This window comes from Choloepus didactylus, chromosome Y (genome assembly GCF_015220235.1).
Source record: "Choloepus didactylus isolate mChoDid1 chromosome Y, mChoDid1.pri, whole genome shotgun sequence".
In the NCBI taxonomy this organism is placed as follows: domain Eukaryota; kingdom Metazoa; phylum Chordata; class Mammalia; order Pilosa; family Megalonychidae; genus Choloepus; species Choloepus didactylus.
The window spans coordinates 49,318,994-49,338,102 of NC_051335.1; positions in this window are offsets into that span (position 1 = coordinate 49,318,994).

Sequence of the window (19,109 nt, forward strand, 5' to 3'; positions counted from 1 at the left end):
ACAATTGCTTACAGTATCTTCTCATTATCTCCTTTATTCTGCAGTGTCAGTAGTTAAGCTTCCTTTCCTATTTCTGATTGCATTTATTTGCATCCACTCTCTCTGTTTTGTTGTTGTTGTTGTTGTTGTTGGTAGCCTAGCTAGGGGTCCATCAGTTTTGTTGAATTTCTCAAAGGATCAGCTTTTGTTTTTTTTTTTTTTAATTCTCTCTGTTTTTTCCTGTTCTCAGTTTCATTTATTTCTCCTCTAAACTTTGTCATTTCTTTCCTTCTGTATACTTTGGGGTTAATGTGATGTTCTTTCTCTAATTCTTCCAGGTTGACAGTTCATTTCTCAATTTTTGCTCTCTCTTCTCTTTTAATATAGGCATGCAAGGCAATAAATTTCCCTCTCAGCACCACCTTTGATGCATCACATAAGTTTTAATATGTTTTGTTTTCATTGTCATTTGCCTTGAGGCATTTATTAATTTCTCTTGTAATTTCTTCCTTTATCCCCAGGTTTTCTAAGAGTGTGTTGCTTAGTCTCCATATATTCATGAATTCTACAATTCTTTGCCTGTTATTTATTTCTAACTTCATTCCATTATGATACAATATAGTGTTTTTTACAATATCAACATTTTGAAATTTGTTGAAACTTGCTTTGTGACCCAGCATATGGTCTATTCTAGAGAATGTTCCATGAGCACATGGAAAAAACATGTATCCTGTTGTTGTGGGGTGTAGCATTCTATAAATCTCTGTCAAATCTACTTCATTCATCATACAATTCAACATTTCTGTTTCCTTGCTGATCGTTGGTCTAGGTGTTCTATCCATTGATAAGACTTGTGTATTGAAGCCTCCAACTACTATTTTGGTTATCTGCTTCTCCATTCAGTGTTTTCAGTGTTTGTCTGATGAGTTTTGGGGCACTCTGGCTTGGTTTATAAACATTTATGTTTGTTATGTTTTCTTGATGAATTGACTGTTTTATTAATATATAGTGTCCTTCTTTGTCTCTTTTAATTGTTTTACTTTTGAAGTCTACTTTGTCTGATATTAATACAGCTATTCTCACTTTTTTTCTGGTTGGTTGTGGTTTGCATGAAATATCTTTTTCTAACCTTTTACTTTTAGCCTATTTTTGTTCTTGTGTCTGGGGTGAATTTCTTTTAGACAGCATATAGATGGGTCCTGTTTTTTTTAATCCATTCTGCCAGTCTGTGTCTTTTTATTGGTGAATTTAATCCATTAACATTTAGTGTTATTACTGTTAAGGCAGTACTTTCTTCTTTCATTTTGTCTTTTGGATCTTATATGTCTTGTCTTATTTTTTTCTCTCTCTGTTTTTACTCTCCTTAAAATCTTAATTTCTACACTCCACCAAAACTCTTTCTCCTCTCTTTTCCTGTCATCATGTAGTACTCCCTTTAGTATTTCTTGTAGCACCAGTCTCTTATTCACAAACTCTCTCAGCATCTCTCTGTCTGAAAATAATTTAATCAATCCCAAATTTTTGAAGGAAAATTTTGCTGGTTACAGAATTCTTGGTTGACAGTCCTTCTCTTTCAGTATCTTACAATATCATACCAATATCTTCTTGCCTTCATGGTTTCTGTAGAGAAATATGTACACAGTATTATTGAGTTTCCCTTGTAAATGATGGATTGCTTTTCTCTTGCTGCTTTTAGAATTCTCTCTTTGTCTTTGACATTGGACAATCTGATCAGTAAATATCTTGAAGTAGGTCTATTGGAGTCTATTCTGTTTGGGGTGCACTGTACTTGAAGCTCTAATTTTCTGTCTTTCATAAGAGTTGGGAAAATTTCAGTGATCATTTCTTCTATTATTCTTTCTGCTCCCTTTCCCCTCTCTTCTCCTTCTGAGACTCCCATAAAATGTATATTTGTGTGTTTCTTGTTGTCAGTCACCTCTCTAAAACCCTGCTCATATTTTTCCATTCTTTTCACTATCTCTTCTTTTGTGTGTGTGAATTCAGATGTTCAGTCTTCCAATTCCCTGGTCCTTTCTTCTGCCTGTTCAAATCTACCATTGTATCCCTCCACTGTCTTTTTCATCTCCTCCATTATGCCCTTCATTCCCATAAGTTCTGCCATTTTCTTTTTCAATTTTATGAATTCTCTCTTATGGTCATCCAGTGTCCTCCTTATGTCCTTCAGCTCTTTTGCTGTCTTCCCTTAGCTCATTGACTTGATTTTTGAATTGATTTAGATTTGTTTGAACATGTCCAATTAGTTCCATCTTCAGTTCATTGAACTCATTTTGTAATAATTGCTTCAACTCCTGTATGTTTGTTGAACTGTTAGTTTCTTCCTTTGGCTGGTCCATATTTTCATGTTTCCTAGTATGGCTCATTATGTTGAGCTGTCTAGGCATCTGACTTTCTTGATTAGTTTATTCTGAAGCTTGTTTTCACTCCTTTACCTAGGATTTTCTTGTTGGTTGGCCTTGTTCTCCAAACTTTGCTGTTCAGTTCAGCTTATTCTAGAAATTTAACTTAGATTCTGTTTAGTTGATCAGAGTTTCTCACCTCTTGTTTTTCTGTTTCTTGCCCTGCTTCTATGTAGCCCTTTGTGTGAGGGTCTCCTCAGATATGATCAACCCCAGTCAGATTTTCCCAGTCCAGAGAGGCCCAGGTCTCTGGAGGAGGGTATGGAGTTTCCTCAATAATGAGACCTTTCTGTGAGGCCTTTATACACCATGCTTCTCCTATGGTGTCTACCAGGTGGTGCTGGCCAGTGCATATTTCCCCCACCAGTGTAAATATGTGTGGAGACTTTACTTCTCCCAGTGACCCTGACCCTATTGGGGGTGTGGCTGTCTGAAACTGGTTTCTGAATTCAAGCTCCTTGTATCCGAATTCCTGAAAGAAAGACTACCAGTGGAGTTGGGCCATGCTCTCCTCTACTTGGGAAGTTATGGTGTTTAGCAAATTTTCTCTGCCACTAGACTTGTTGATTTGTCCCTCAGAGCTATTTTAGCTCTGCTCCTGCCTGGGCCTAAATTGCAAGTCTTTGAGGTTTTCTGTAATGGCTTGTTAGAATAATTGTTTTAGAAAAGAAAAAAAGATTTCTTTAAAATGGAGAAGAGGGTCCCAGTATGGACAATTTATAGTCCTTGCAGATCTAATGGCCTATTGAAATGCTAAAGGGCAAGGAGTTGAGGGCAATTAAGGAACAATCAAGAAATTAGGAAACTGGCATTTCATGCAAGGGCCCTCACCCCCTGGATTTGCATATGTGCCTGATTCTGTTTGAGCCTAGCCCTTCTCCATATTATATTCACCAGAACTCCAAAAATCTGTGCTTTTATTTTTTTATTTATTATTATTATTATTATTATTATTATTATTATTATTTTGGCTTTTTTGCTCCCCTACGTCCTCTATGCCAGGCTGACTTCTCCCAGATGCTCTAGTGTCTGGTCTCGGTTTATCTATGATTATAGTTTTTGTTCCAGAGTCTGGGATTTTTAATCAGCCATGCAACTGCAGTTCTCCCTCCTGTTTCCCAGCACTGATGGCCATATCTCTCACAGGATTGTACCTTGCAGGGTGGAGCATGGGCCCCCTGTCCTGGAGAACCCACAGATGTTGCTGTTCTCAGCTGTTCCATGTATTCATGGCTGTTGTTTGAGTATTTCCACCATCAAATTCCTCTGTAGTGTCTAGTCCATGCAGTTACTGGCTATCTCATAATAATTTTTGTTAACTAATTTTCTTTTTCCCTTTAGTGATTAAGCCTGATCATGACTTTTTAAAGCCTTAACAGAGAGAAGCAATTCCTGAAATTATAAAAGGATTAATGAAATCCAACTATGCACAGAATAATTTTCCTTAATCTGTACTTGGCCCTTCTCAGTGCCAGTGTTCTGTGAAGACATGCAGATGCCACAAAACAGATTGCAGGAAAGGTGACATGAATTACATCTGTAGGTCATGCTATGTTGTAGCTTTGGCAGTGGGTAAAAGCACGTGTTCTGTCTTCCACAAGGATGCTTAAAACAAGAAAAATTTTCATAACCATTGATGGAACAACAAGGTTAAATTTGTTCCATCTGCCTTGTGTCCTGCAGAACTTTTATGACAGATTATTATCAGGGAGTATTATCAGGGAGGTACAAGAGAAAAGAGACCCATCACATACAAAGGGGGCTCAATAAGACTATGTGCAGATTTCTCAATAGAAACCATGGAGGCAGGAAGGAAGTGAGGTGATATATTTAAGATACTAAAAGAGAAAAAAACACCAACCAAGAATCTTATATCAAGCAAAAATATCCTTCAAATATGAGGGAGAGCTTAAAATATTCTCTAACAAACAGACAATGACAGAGTTTGTGAACAATTTACTCTCTCTACAGGACACACTAAAGGGAGCACTGCAGACAGATAGGAAAAGACAGGAGTGAGAGGTTTGGAACACAATTTTGGGAGATAGTAGCACAGAAATGTAAGCACACTGAACAACTGAACAAAGATGACTGCGAGCATGGTTGAAAGAGAAAGGTTAGGACCATGTGCAACACCAGAATGAAAGACAAAAGATAAAGACTTGGACTGTATAACTCAATGAAGTCTAGGGTGCTCAATGATTGTAATAAAAGGTACAAATATGTTTTCTCATTAGGTAGAACAGATGAATGTCAACATTGCAAGGTGTTAAAAATATGGTGGGATTGGAGGGAAATATAATCAATGCAAACTAGAGACTATAATTAACAGAAACATTTTATTATGCATCCTTTAATATAACAAAGGCAATATACCAAAGCTAAATGCTTATGAGGGGGGCAAAGGGGAAGGATATAGGACTCCTGTAATTGGTGATGTTTTCTGACTCTTTATTCTATTTAGTTTAATGCTATTTTTCATTTTGTTGCCTCTAGCTGTCAGTTTTTTTTCTCTCTCTCTCTCCAGTTTTTCTTTTTCTTTTGTCCCTCTACCTACTTTGATTCTTCCTCCTTTTTTTGTGGAAGAAATAGAGATGTCCTTATAGTGGCAATGGTGCTGAATACACAAACATGTGACTATACAGGGAACCAAATATTGTTTACTTAGGGTGGAATGTATGGTGTGTGAACAAACTATCTTAAAAAAATGAGTTGATGAAGAAACCCTGAGGGGACTACATTGAGTGAAATAAGACAGACACATAAGGACAAATATTGCAGGGTCTCACTGATATCAACTAATTATAATATGCAAATGCATAGACATGAAATACATTACCAAGATATAGAATGAGGCTGAAGAATGGAGTACAGTTGCCTATTATGAGCCAAATGTTTAACTAGGGGGAACCTAAACATTTGGAAATGGACAGAGTGATGGTAGCACACTGTGAGAGTAACTAACATTGCTGAATGGTGTGTGAAGGTGGGCCAAAGGATAAGCTTAGAATGACGTATGTCACCAGAAGGAAAGTTGGAGATTAAAAGATGGGAGTCTATAAAACAGTGAATCCTGTGGTGGACAATGTCCATGATCAACTGTGCAAATACTAGAAATCTCACTCATGAACTAGAACAAATGTATGACTCTATAACTAGAAGTTAATAATAGAGGGGCATATAGGAAAAATATATCCCTATTGCAAACTATATACTACAGTTAGTAGTATTTTAACATTCTTTCATCAACAATAACAAATGTACTCTACCAAAACTATGAATCAATAATGGAAAGGGGGTGGTTAGGGGTATGGGAAGATTTGGGTCTCCTTTTTCTTTCTTTGTTTCTTTGCCAGAATAATGAAAATGTTCTGAAATTGAAAAAATTAATTGTGGTGATGGATGCACAGATGTTTTGATTACCATGGGAAATCGACTGTACACTTTGAATCTTTGGAGAACTGTATGGTTTGTGAAAAATCTCAAGAAAAAAATCTAAAAAAAGCAAAAAAGCACACACATAAAAAGGAAGAATTAGCACCAATCCTGCTCAAACTCTTCAAAAAAGTTGAAGAGGAGGAAAATCTGCCCGAGTAATTCTATGAAGTCAGTATCACCAAAATACCAAAATCAAAGATACTATGAATAAATTATAGACCAATGTCTTTAATGAATATAGACGCAAAAATCCTCAACAACATACTTGCAAATCAAATCCAGCAACACATTAAAGAACTATACACCATGAACAGGTGGGGGTTATTCCAGGTATGCAAGGCTGGTTCAACATAAGAAAATCAACTAATGTAATAACACTACATTAATAAATCAAAGCAGAAGAGCCACATGATCATCCTGGTCAATGCAGAGAAGGTATTTAATGGAATTAATCATCCTTTCTTCATGAAAACACTTCAAAGGATACGAATAGAAGAGATCTCTCTCAATATGATGAAGGCAACATATGAAAATCCCATAGCTACATCATACTCAGTGGGGAAAGACTGAAAGCCTTCCCTCTAAGATCAGGAAGAAGACAGGGATGCCCACTGTCACCATTGTTATTCAGCAATTTGCTGAAAGTTGTAGCTAGAGCAATTAGACAAGAAAAAGAAATAAAAGGCATCCAAATTGGAGAGGAAGAAGTAAAACTTTCACTGTTTGCAGATGACATGATTCTATATGAAGAAAATCCAGGAGAATCTACAACAAAGCTTTTATAACTAATCAATGAATACAGCAACATGGCAGGCTCTAAGATCAACATGCAAAAATCTGTAGTGTTCTTATATGCAAGCAATGTGCAGCAGAGGAAGAAATCAAGAAAAAAATTCCATTTATGATAACAACTAAAGAATCAAGTATGTAGGAATAAACTTAACAAAGACCACAAAAGACCTGTGCAAATAAAACTACAAGAAACTGCTAAAAGAAGAACAGAGAAGGACCTAAAAAAATGGAAGAACATATGGTGTTCATGGATTAATTAATATGTCAATCCTACCTAAACTGATTAATAGATTCAATGCAATACCATTTAAAATCCCAGCAACTTATTTGCATAAATAGAAAAACCAATATCCAAATTTATTTGGAAGGGCAATGTGCCCCAAACAGCCAAAAATTTCTTGAGAATCAGGAATGTTGTGAGTGGTCACCCACTACCTGACTTGAAACATATTACAGGACTATAGTGCTCAAAACAGCATGGTGCTGGCATAAGGATAGATATACCAACCAATGGAATTGAATTGAGAATTCAGAAATAGACTCTCACATCTATAGGGAATTGAACTTTGATAAGGCAGGCAAGCCAAAGCAACTGGGAAAGAGGAGCCTCTTATATAAATGTTGTTTGGAGAATTGGATATCCATTTTCAAAAGAACAAAAGAGGACCACTATCGTACACCTTGCACAAAAATTAACTTGAAATGGATCAAAGACCTAAAATTAGCACTATGACTATAAGACTCTTAGAGGAAAATGTAGGGCAATTTCTTGTGATAGGAGCTGGTTTCCTAGACCTTACACCCAAAGCATGAGCAAACAAGGAATAAATAGACAAATGGAATCTTCTCAAAATTAAAATATTTTGTACATCCAGGGCTTTGTCAGAAAGGGAAAAATGCGGCCTTCACAATGAGAGACAATGTTTGGAAACCAAATATCAGACAAGGGTTTAATATCAAAATATATAAAGTGATCCTACAATCAACAACAGAAAGACAAACAACCCAATCAAAAAATGGCCAAAACACGTGGACAGACACTTTTCTGAAGACAAAATACAAATGGCTCAAAAACATGAAAAATTCTCAACTTCGCTGGCTATTAGGGAAATGCAAATCAAAACCACAATGAGATATCATCTCACACCTAACAGGATGGCCATTATAAAAAAAAAAAAAACAGAAAATTACAAGTGCTGGAGAGGATGTGGAGAAAGAGGCTCACTTATTCACTGGTGGTGGGAATGTAAAATGGTGCAACCACTCTGGAAGACAGTGTGGTGGTTCCTCAGGAAGCTAAGTATAGATTTGCCATATGACCCAGCTATTCCATTACTAGCTATATACTCCGAGGAACTGAAATTTAAGACATGAACTGACAGTTCTCAACCAATGCTTATCATGGTGTTATTCACAATAGCAAAAAGATGGAAACAGCACAAATGTCCATCAACATATCAGTGGATAAGCAAACTGTGGCAAATAAAAATGATGGAATATTACTCAGCTGTAATACAGAACAAAGACATGGGACATATAATAATGTGGATGAAACTTGAGGACATTTTGTTGAGCAAAGTTAGCCAGAAAGATAAGGATAAATACTGTATGGTCTCACTAATATAAACTAACATTGATGAGCAAACTTTGTGAATTAAAAGCTGATAACATGCTACCAGGAGATAGAAAGGAGGGTAGAAATCTGGCGTTTGTTGCTGAAGGAGTACAGAATGCTCACTAGGGTTGTTTGTATAGATCCAGAAATAGAGAGCATAATACTGTGTGATGGTAACATCATATTGTAAGTATACTGAACAAAGATGTCTGTGAGTAAAGCTGAAAGGGGTATGCTAGGGGCATGAACGATACCTGAGGGGAAGGTAGAAGATAAAGATTGGAACTGTTTAACTTAGCAAAAACTTGAGTGGTCAATCATTGTGACTAAATGTACAAATATAAAAGGTAAAATGTTCTTGCATGTGGGAGAACAAATGAATGTCAACCATGCAGAGTGTTGGAAAGGGGATGGTATTGGGGAAAAATATAATCAAAGCAAACTGGAGCCTGTGGTCAACACTAAATTGCCATATGCTACCATTAAATGTAGCAAGGGCAATATACCAAACATAAATGTGTATGAGAGGGTGATATAAGGGAAGGATATGGGATTCTTGGTAGCGGTGTTGTTGTCTGACCCTACTATTATATTTTATTGTATGATATTTTATTTTTCTTTGTATTATCTTTTTTATTATTCATTAAATGCTTTTTTCATTGTAATCAATATGTTCAAGTGCTGACTGTGGTGATAAATGGAGAACTGTGTGATGATATCATGAACAACTGATTGTGCACTATAGATAATTATGAGATATGTGAATATAGTTCTATATAATTGTAAGGAAAATGTAGACAGGGATAAAATTGCTGGAGAGAACATGGAAAGAGAGATGTACATGTTTGCTGTTGGTTAGGAGGCAGAATAGTGTAGCCTTTCTGGAGGTCACTGTGGTGGTTTTACAGGAAGCTAAGTACGTGGGTGCCATAAGGTTCTGCTACTTCATTAGGGGTCATATACTTGGAGGATGTGAGAGCAGGGACATGAATGGACATTGGCACACTGGTGTTTTTGGAGACAGTATGCATGATTTGCAATGGGTGGAGGTGGTCTAAAGGTACATTGACTGAGGAACAGAATGGTGAGCTGTCATGTGTGCATACAATGGAATATTGAGCAACTGTGAGGACTGAAGCTGTGAGACACCCAATGAGGTGAATGGATCCTGTAGACAGCATCCTGTGTGAACTATGCTAGAGACAAAGCAAACACTATAATGACTCACCAATAAGAACTAACCACAATTTGTATACTTTGAATTGAATCAAAGAGCCCAGCTTATCAGGGGAACACTTATTTTAATGATCTGTAGACTGCAAGCCCTTACAGCAGTCATATCTATTCCTGAATTGTAATGGTATCTCCAGAGTCTGAGATGCTGATCCCTTTGTGTATAACCTGATAGATCCCCAAAACTTTGTGTATCTGTATGATACCTGAAACTCAGAGCTAGAACTCAGCAGATATGAATGCCATTATTAGCACATACAGCAACTGTTAAAAAAGCTGAAAAAGAGTCCAGACTTCAACTAGAGTTATGAATGAAGCAGATGTGGTTACAGCTAGGGCAAATCAGGTCAAAGAGTAAAGGCAATACTGACTGCATTTTAAAACTTCAAATTCCATGTGAGACCAAGGGAAGAGATGTTTAGTTGGTACAAGATCTGTATTTCCTAAACCATTTAACTCACACAGTTTGTTCAAATACCATAATTTTATGGAACTTTTAATAGAAGGTGAGACCTGGTAGGTTTGCATAGGTTAGTGTGAAAAAGCAACACATCCCAAAGTAATTTGAACAGAGAATAAAAATATATATGCAGGGTCTCCCTGATGAGCTGGGGAAAAATGCAGACGTGTTGGGCTTCCTCACCTGGATTGTTGCTGATGTTCTCACAAACCTTGAGGACAGGGAGTTTGATGTGATGAGCCCTCTATTACAGGACATTCCCTTATGAAGTTCTTTACTGCAAAGGAGAGGCTAAACCTGCTTATAATTTGTGCCTAAGTTTCTCCCCGAGTACCTCTTTCTTGCTCAAATGTGGTCCTCTCTCTCTAGCTAAGCCAACTCTGGAGGTGAATTCAGTCCCCTCTCCTACACATGGGGTCTGACTTACAGGGGTGTAAATCTCCCTGTCAATGCAGGATATGTCTCCCAGGGATGAATCTGGACCTGACATCATGGGATTGAAAACATCTTCTTGACCAAAATGGGGATGCCAAATGAAATGAAATAAAGTTTCAGTGGCTGAGAGATTCCAAATGGAGTGGAGAAGTCACTCTGGTGGGCATTCTTATGCACTATATAGATAACCATTTTCAAGTTTTAATGCATTGGAATAGTTAGAAGTAAATACCTGAAACTATCACACTGCAACCCAGCACCTTTTCTCTTAAAGACAATTTTATAACAATGTAGCTTATAAGGGGTGACAGTGTGATTGTGAAAGCTTTGTGGATCACATTCCCTTTATCCAATGCGTGGATGGATGAGTAGAAAAATGGGGACAAAAAAACTAAATGAAAAATATGGTGGGAGTGGGGTGGATGATTTGGGTGTTCTTTTTTAGTTTTGTTTTTTATTCTTATTTTTACTTTTTCTGGTACAACAAAAATGTTCAAAAATAGATTGGGGTAATGAATGAACAACTATATGATGGTACTGTGAACAGCTGATTGTGCACTTTGGATGGTTGTATGGTATATGAATATATCTCAATAAAATTGTATTTTATAGAGATGCAAATTAAATTTTGAAAGTTGGCAACCACAATATTTGAGATAAAAAAAATCACTGGATGGTAATAATATATGATTAGGCATTGCAGCAGAAATGATTAGTGAACCTGAAGTTATAAAAATAGAAACTATCTAAAATGAAAGACAAAAACAAATCAAAAGACTAAAAAAATGAAGTAAATCCCAGTCAGTTATGGAGCAATCTCAAGTGTCCAATTATATATGCCATTGATATCCCCAAAGAAGAGTAGACAAAAGCAGATAGACAGAAAAATTATTTGAAAAAATAATGACTGAAATATTTCAAAACTTATTGAAAGGTATAAATGCTTAGATACAAGAAGCTCAATGAACTGCAAGCATAAGAAACATGAAAAAAAATCTACACCAAGCCATATTGTGATCAAATTTCTTTAAAAAATGATACAGAAAAAAATCTTAGCAGTTAGAGCAAAAATATATATTACATGCAGAAGAATAGCAAAAAATGACAAATGATATATGTCATAAACAATCCAAGAAAGGAAGCAATGAAATTATATCATTAAAGTACTGAGGAATAAATGTTAACCTGGAATTATTTAGCTAGATAATTATAAAAGGTGAAATAAATACCTTTTCAGACATACTAAAGTTTAAAAAAATTTTCACTAGCAGAGTTGTACTACAAGATAATGTTAAAGAAAGACCTTCAAGCTGAAGAAAAATGATGCCAGTTTGTTCTACAGAGAGGAATGATGAATATCAGAAATAGTAATGAGAGCAAATATAAAGAAATTTTGCTAATTATTTAAGAATTTTTAGAGGATAATTCACTGTTTAAATAAAAAATAATAATGTATTGTGGGGTGTATCATATTTATAGAATAAAATATATGAAACAATAACATAAAGTCTGGGAGAGAACTAATGGAAATATACCATGGTAAGTGTCTTATTCAGGAAGTGAATGGTATACTATCACTTGAAGGCAGACAGCGGTAAGTTAAAGATGAGTAATATAAGCCCGAAAGCAACCACTAAAGTGATGCAAGAAAGAGTTAAGCTAATAATCCAGAAAAGAAGATAACTTGGAATAATAAAATATACCTCATCTGATACAAAAGAGAATAAAAAGAGGAACAAGTTAAAGAGACAAACAGAAAACAGAAAGCAAGACAGTAGATTTAAACCCAAACAAATTAATAATCAAATTAAATATTAATGGTCCTAAAAACCCAATTTAAAGGCAGAAATTGTCAGATTGAATAGAAATGCTGCCTTGAAGAAAACCAACTACAAATGTAAATACACAAATAGTTTACAAATAAAAGAATCCAAAAAGATATAACATGTTAACATAAATCAAAAGAGATCTGGAGTTGCTACATTAGTATTGAAGTAGACTTCAGAGTAAAGCATATTACCAGGGATATACAAGCTCATTTTATAATGATAGATGGGTCAATTAATCAAATAGACAAAGCTATCTTAAACATGTATGTACCTAATAACAGAGCTCCAAAATACATGTAGTGAAAACTGAGAACTGAAAGGAGAAATAGACAAATTAAAAATTATAGCTTGAAATGTTAACACACCTCTCTCAATAATTGAAAGAATTAGTAATTGGAAAATCAATAAGTATCTATAAAATTTAAACTGTACTATCAACAAATTTAGCCTAATTAACACTTACAGAACACTCCATGCAATGTCAACAGAATACAAATTATGTCTGAGTGCATATGGAGCATTGATCAAGACAGATCATACTCTGGGAAATAAAATAAGTCTCAATACATTTAGAGATGTTTTAAATTGTGTGCATTAATCATGTTTACTAAATGTTGTTATGGAATTTGAATTATCAGGAGAATGATTAGTAATTGGATTTAAAAGTTGGCTCAGGAGGTAACTATGACATAGTAAAAGCACACTGGACTTGGCATCAGGCCTGGATTCCAGGAATGGCACTATAGGTATATCACCTTTGGTAACCGTTTTCATCAATCAGGATCACAGATTGCTCATCTGTAACATGAGGGTATTGGAGTAGATAATCTCTAAGGTCCATTTCAGGTCTGTAAGTATCAAAAATGTCTGTTTTTATGGCTGTGACCTAAGTGAAAGCTTTAATAATGCAGTCTTTCCTCTACTTTTCTCTTTCATCAATGTCTACAAGGGATATATATATAAATAATCACATGGAGGGAGGGAGGGAAATATGGGTTGCATGGCAAGTAAACTCACAATTCTTGAAATAGCATGTAGATATTATCATAAAATGGAATTTACATTTATAAAGAACAGAATCAAAGATTCTCAGGAAGTTCAGATATTGCTGTTCTTTGATTTATTGATTTATCAATGAAAGCAAACATAAGCAGCCATGGGAAAGAGCATTTTAGTTCACCTCATTATGTATATGAAAACTATATATTCAAAGACAGTCTGCCTTGCCCCCTCACCAAAACTGGAATAAATTCTTGAAAATATGAGCTCTATGTATTGCACATAAACATAACAATTTTGCTATATTCATTTTAAAAATTCAAAGATATTCATATAGGGAAAAATGACAATTTCTTAACTAGCTTATACTTTATTGTTATAATTTTTCAGTAATCCTTTAGAATTATAATATTGTATCATTTTAAACCCTTTAATGTAGCTACTTTGATAGATATATTACAAACAAAAGAGGCTATATGACTTATCCAAGATTACACATTAAAAAAGACATTTTCCCCTTTCCCTTAGGTTGAAATTTACTTGATAGCTATGTATGTCATCAGATCATTTTATTTACACAAACTTTAGGGTTTCTTTTCTTCTCATCAATGGAGAATCATCATCAACTTTAATTTTTATCATAAGTCTGCTATTTAAAATTTCACCTTTGCTAGCTAGTGATTTTTCTCAAAATCCAGAATTTCTAATAAGATTCATATTTTAATATTTTTTGATTAAGGCATTAAAGAAATAGATATGATGAAAGGAGCTAATATGTAAAAAGAACTGTAAGGTATGTTGGAAGTATGGCTCTGAAGTAGTTGTGAGGAGACTGGGGTTCTCAGTCTACTTTTTACATATATGAAAAATAAAATGTTACATGATGCAACCTTCCTTTACTCTTTGTATGTTCCCTCTACTCTTAATAAATCCAATTCCTTTTCCTAAAATAACTTCCTACCTACTACTTTCTACTCTCTTCAGTAATAATCAGATAACCATGTGTGATTTCTGAAGGTAAAACTTTAACATTTATTTGTAATTATGAGTCTCAATTCTACTGGTTCTAAACAGTATGCATTGGCTTCTCTTATTCTTTCTGGTAAATGAGAGGAAGATTAAAATAATCTAAATTAATATGCACTGTTTGCTTTCTGTATGCTATGTATCTATTAAGCTATTGGCCTGAATTACCTAATTCAAATTTTTTGACAACTGCTTAATGTAGGTACTATTATTTTTCCCTTGGTACTGATGAGATAACTAACATACAAAGTCTTTAAATGACTTCTCATGGTCATACGGATGATATGCAATAGAACTGCTATTTCAACCAAATATTTTGGCTTCAGAATCTGTTTGTGATCATTACTTCATATCATATTATGCTATATGATACATTCCATAGTGGGAACACAACAAATAACCTTCTTCCTGATGGACTGCCAAATTTCCTACAGAGATGATTTAGCCATGCTTGAATTCTGCTTTCCCTAAAGAAAGGAAATTTCAGTTCCAATTTAGATGTAAATGGAAGCAAAAGATCTTTGCTCTTAAAGTTACACCAAGAAATTATAGGAAAAGATTATACTTTTCTATGAGCTAGTGAAAAGGGATTGATACAAGAGAAGCCTTAGAAAACTGACTTTCATGGTGGGTAGGCATAAAATGTGGCTGTTTCTATGTATGGGGACTATTCCTAGACTAGAACAGGTAGTTCGAGGAGTGGGCATGCCATAGATGAAGAAAATTTGTGAAGACAAGAAGAAATCAGAGGAGGCTTAGACAACAGTGTGGGATTGGGTTCTGGAGGAACCAAAATGCAAAATCAAATTACTCATGATTCTGCTTCTGATTAAGATATAGAAAATCATAAGAATAATCAATTCTTTCCCTAACACAAAGTCATAGACTTTAAACCCATCAGAAGGCTTAAGACAGAAAGAAACCTAAGAACTAAAATCCATAAAAGAGTGAACCATTAATATGATAGAAGAGTCCCATGGTTGGTTTCATTCTTGATGGAGAGGTAGGAAGAAGAGACATTCACCATAGATAATAAGAAAAAACTAGTTAAATTGTAACAGACTTTTAATGGCTATGTGCGAGATGGAGTTACATTAGAATTCACAGGTGCTGCATCCACCTAAATTCTGCTCTACATGTACCAACTCCTTCCTCAGGAAGGAAATGAAAGCTAGAGAGATTTTCCATGAAGTGAATACAGTCTTTTCTAAATGCAAGGAATGCGCACTAGAAAGGTGAGGGATAGGGAAGGAGACCTGTGAAGCATACAGCTCAAATACTTCAGGCTTTCAGTTACTGAAGGATGGAGACAGAATAGTACAGCTGACAGAAACCAAAAGTGTTCTGGGTACACAGAGTATTAGGTAACTGCCCTCCAAAAGTTGGGCACAGCCCAGCAGTTATAGAGAGACTTCCTAACTCTAAGAAAGTGAGGAATGGGACTGTAGAACAAAGAGAACTGTCCAGTTATGTATAAAGCTGGGCACCACTGTAAAGCAAGGAGCGTTTTCCCTATAGTTCAGAAAGTGAATAGCTCAGCTGCAGAGACCAAAGAAATATCTGAAATCTCACCAGCATTCATAGCCAAAGATGTAATAAAGGGAAAATGCCAAATATGTTCTCAAAACATTTAGAGCCAGTTGTGAATTGAATAAAATTAAAGTTGTAACAACCCAGATCCAGGTCAAATGCAGATCAGATTGACTCACTCACCACTCTAGAGCTTAACAAAAGAAAAACCATGTCATTTTCTAGAGGTAAATATTATTTACTACAGAGTCTATTGTTATTTTATACAAATTATCTGGCATGAAATTTTATGACTAGATAAAACACAAGACCCAACCATATGCTGCATTAAAAATAAAACTTATATATGAATACAAGGACAAGTTGAATGTAAAATTGTTAGAAAGCACATGCCATACATACACTAAGCACAAAAAACCTAGTATTGTTATATTACTATCAAAGATCTTTCAATACACAGGGTATTACTAAGGGTAAATGAAATATTTGTGATAAAAAATCAATTTACCAATAACATACAAAAATTTTAAACTGTATGTGCATCTAATAACAGAGCCACAAAACACATCAAACAAAAATAGAAAGATATAACCAAAAAGAATAAAAAGAACCACAAAGAAAATTGATGATTTTGATTCCTCTTTCAGTAATTTATGAAACAAGTAGGAAAAAAAATCAGTAAATATACAGAAGATTTAAAAAACTCATTAACAAATATAAGTAAATTGACCATTAAAAAATACTACACCATAACTACAAAATAGTTTTCTTTTTGAAATGTGCATTGAACATTCAAAAGACAGATCAGATGCTGGACTGTAAAACAAATCTCAATAAATATCAAAGCATTAAATCACAATGAATATATTCTTGACAACAATAATATTAAATTAGATTTCAATGACAATAAAGTTCCCAGAAAATGTCCACATGTATTGGAATAAAACAACAGACATCCAAATACGTGAAGAAATAACAAGAGAAATAAGATGTTTTGAACTGAACAGTAATGAAGAAACAACATATTAAAAGTTGTCAATACAATCAAAGCAGTGTTTAGAGGAAAATTTATAGCTTTAAATATCAATATTAAAAAAAGACGTAAAGTTAGTGATCTAACCTTCCACTTAAGTAGATAGTGAAAGAAGAGGAAATTAAACACAAAGAAATTAGACTAAAGGAAATAATCAAAATAATGGAAATTGTTAAAATAGAAAGTAGACAAACAACAGAGGAAAGGAACAAAGTCAAATTTGGGTTATTAAAAATTAAAAAAATAGCAAGATATCATAAAAATGAGATAAAATCAGCAACATCAGGAATGTGAAAGGGAATACACCAACAAACATAAAGACATTAACAGGATAATAAGGTGAAATTATAAACAATTCTATGCAAAAAGTTCAATGTCCTAGATGAAAAGACAAATTTTTCTTGAGAGATAAAGCTTACCAAAACTGAAATAAAATGAAATACAAAATTTACATAGGTCCATATTTCTAACTCCATAGCTACAGACATTGCGCACACAATCAATATCAATCAAGGCCAAGATGGTTTTACAAGTGAATTATATAAAATTTTTGAGGAAGAAATAACAGCAATGCTACCAAAAATGGACAAAAATAGTAGATGATAAAATTACAGGCCAATATCACTCACCAACATAAACTTTAAAACCCTTTAAATATAGTAGCAACAGATAATAGGGCTTTGGTTCAAAGAAGGTGGTGATGTAAGATGTTCCAGGGTGTTGTTTTCCCCCATGAAATCTTTGAACAAATAACAAAACCTTGAATGAGAGTTTATATAGAGAATAAAGAGTTCTTATGACCAAGCCCCAAGGTACCTAATATTTAAAAGTTGAACAAAGGAAAGAAAAACTTGTAAAACAGAGTAAAAAGGAATTTCTAAAAAGCTAGTGGAAAACTAGTAGTAAGCAAAAGAATGATATATTTTAATAGAAGTTTGTGCTTGCTTATTCCTAAAGCTACTAAAATCTCAGGAAATATGAGGATAGTGGATGTTCTTCAGGCTCAGGAACATATGGGTCATTGATGATCTTGTGGTGCAAATTCCATGGCTTGTAGTAGAAACCAAATTGGACTAACTTAGAGTTGAGTAATTAGAAACAGCATATGCAGATTATTTCATTACATTGGTTCTGAAGATAAGGAGAGAAATGGGGTGGTAAAATGAATGATATGTAGGGTCAAAACAGGTTTTTATTGCAAAGGAAAATTATAGAGTATATCTGTATGATGATAGGAACAATTCAGTTGAAAAGGCTGTTCTATATGAGAGAAAGGGTAACTGAAGTAATGTGTTCTTTGAGATTATGAGAGAGAATGAATTTTAGAATATAAGGGACACATCTTCCATTATAACACAAGGGAAGGCAGAAATCAGATGCATGATGGTACATTTTTAGACTTAGTGATAAATGCCTTACATTGATTGAAGTAAAGGTAAAGGAGGAGGTGTTGGGTGTTTGAAGATAAAGGAGAAAATTTGAAATATTCTTCTTGATAAAACAAGACCAACAACCAAATGGAAGATTTGCTAGGCCTTACTGAATGCCAGTTTGAGGATTGAGATCATAATATCAAAGTAAACTAAATTAATTCAGTTGATTGATTATCGATTATCTTTAGTAATACCATTTCTTTGTTGCAGGCAGAGAGACTATGGATAGTAGAATCCATACAGAGTTAGGATATTTCCTCTTCAATTCTGGGCATAAAGGGCAGTAAAATTGACATGCTTGTAAGTGTATGGGTATGATGATTTCCTATGGAATATAGGTTGAACAACCAGAGAGGAGAAACCAAAATCAAGCTGATGAATAATGTGGAAGTGGTAGGTTTAATTGATTAGGTGGAACAGTGAGCTAAATATTCATGAGAGAATGTATGATAAAGAGAGATGGATGGATAAAAGGAAGTTATCAAAGTAAGATACTTGAAATCCATATATCAGAAACCAGGGTGTTGGCAGAGTCAATTATTTGGACATTAAAGTCCCCAAGGATGTTGGCAGATTTTAGGATACAAAGAAAGACTGTAATCCAAGTGCATAAAGATTATATCAATGCTGGAAATTGATAAGAAGGTAGCTAGATGGAGGCAATGGAGAAAAGGAAAGGCTGGTGTGCTGGTTTGGAGCTGTTATGTACCCCATAAAAGGCCATGTTCTTTTAATCCATCCCTATGTGGGCAGAACTACTGTGGGTGAGACCATTTGATTAGGTTGTTGCCATAGAGATGTGACCCAGCCCATTCAAGGTGGGTCTTAATCCCCTTCCTTGAGCCCTTTATGAGAGGATAAAAGGCAGATGAAGTTCAGAAAGCAGAGAG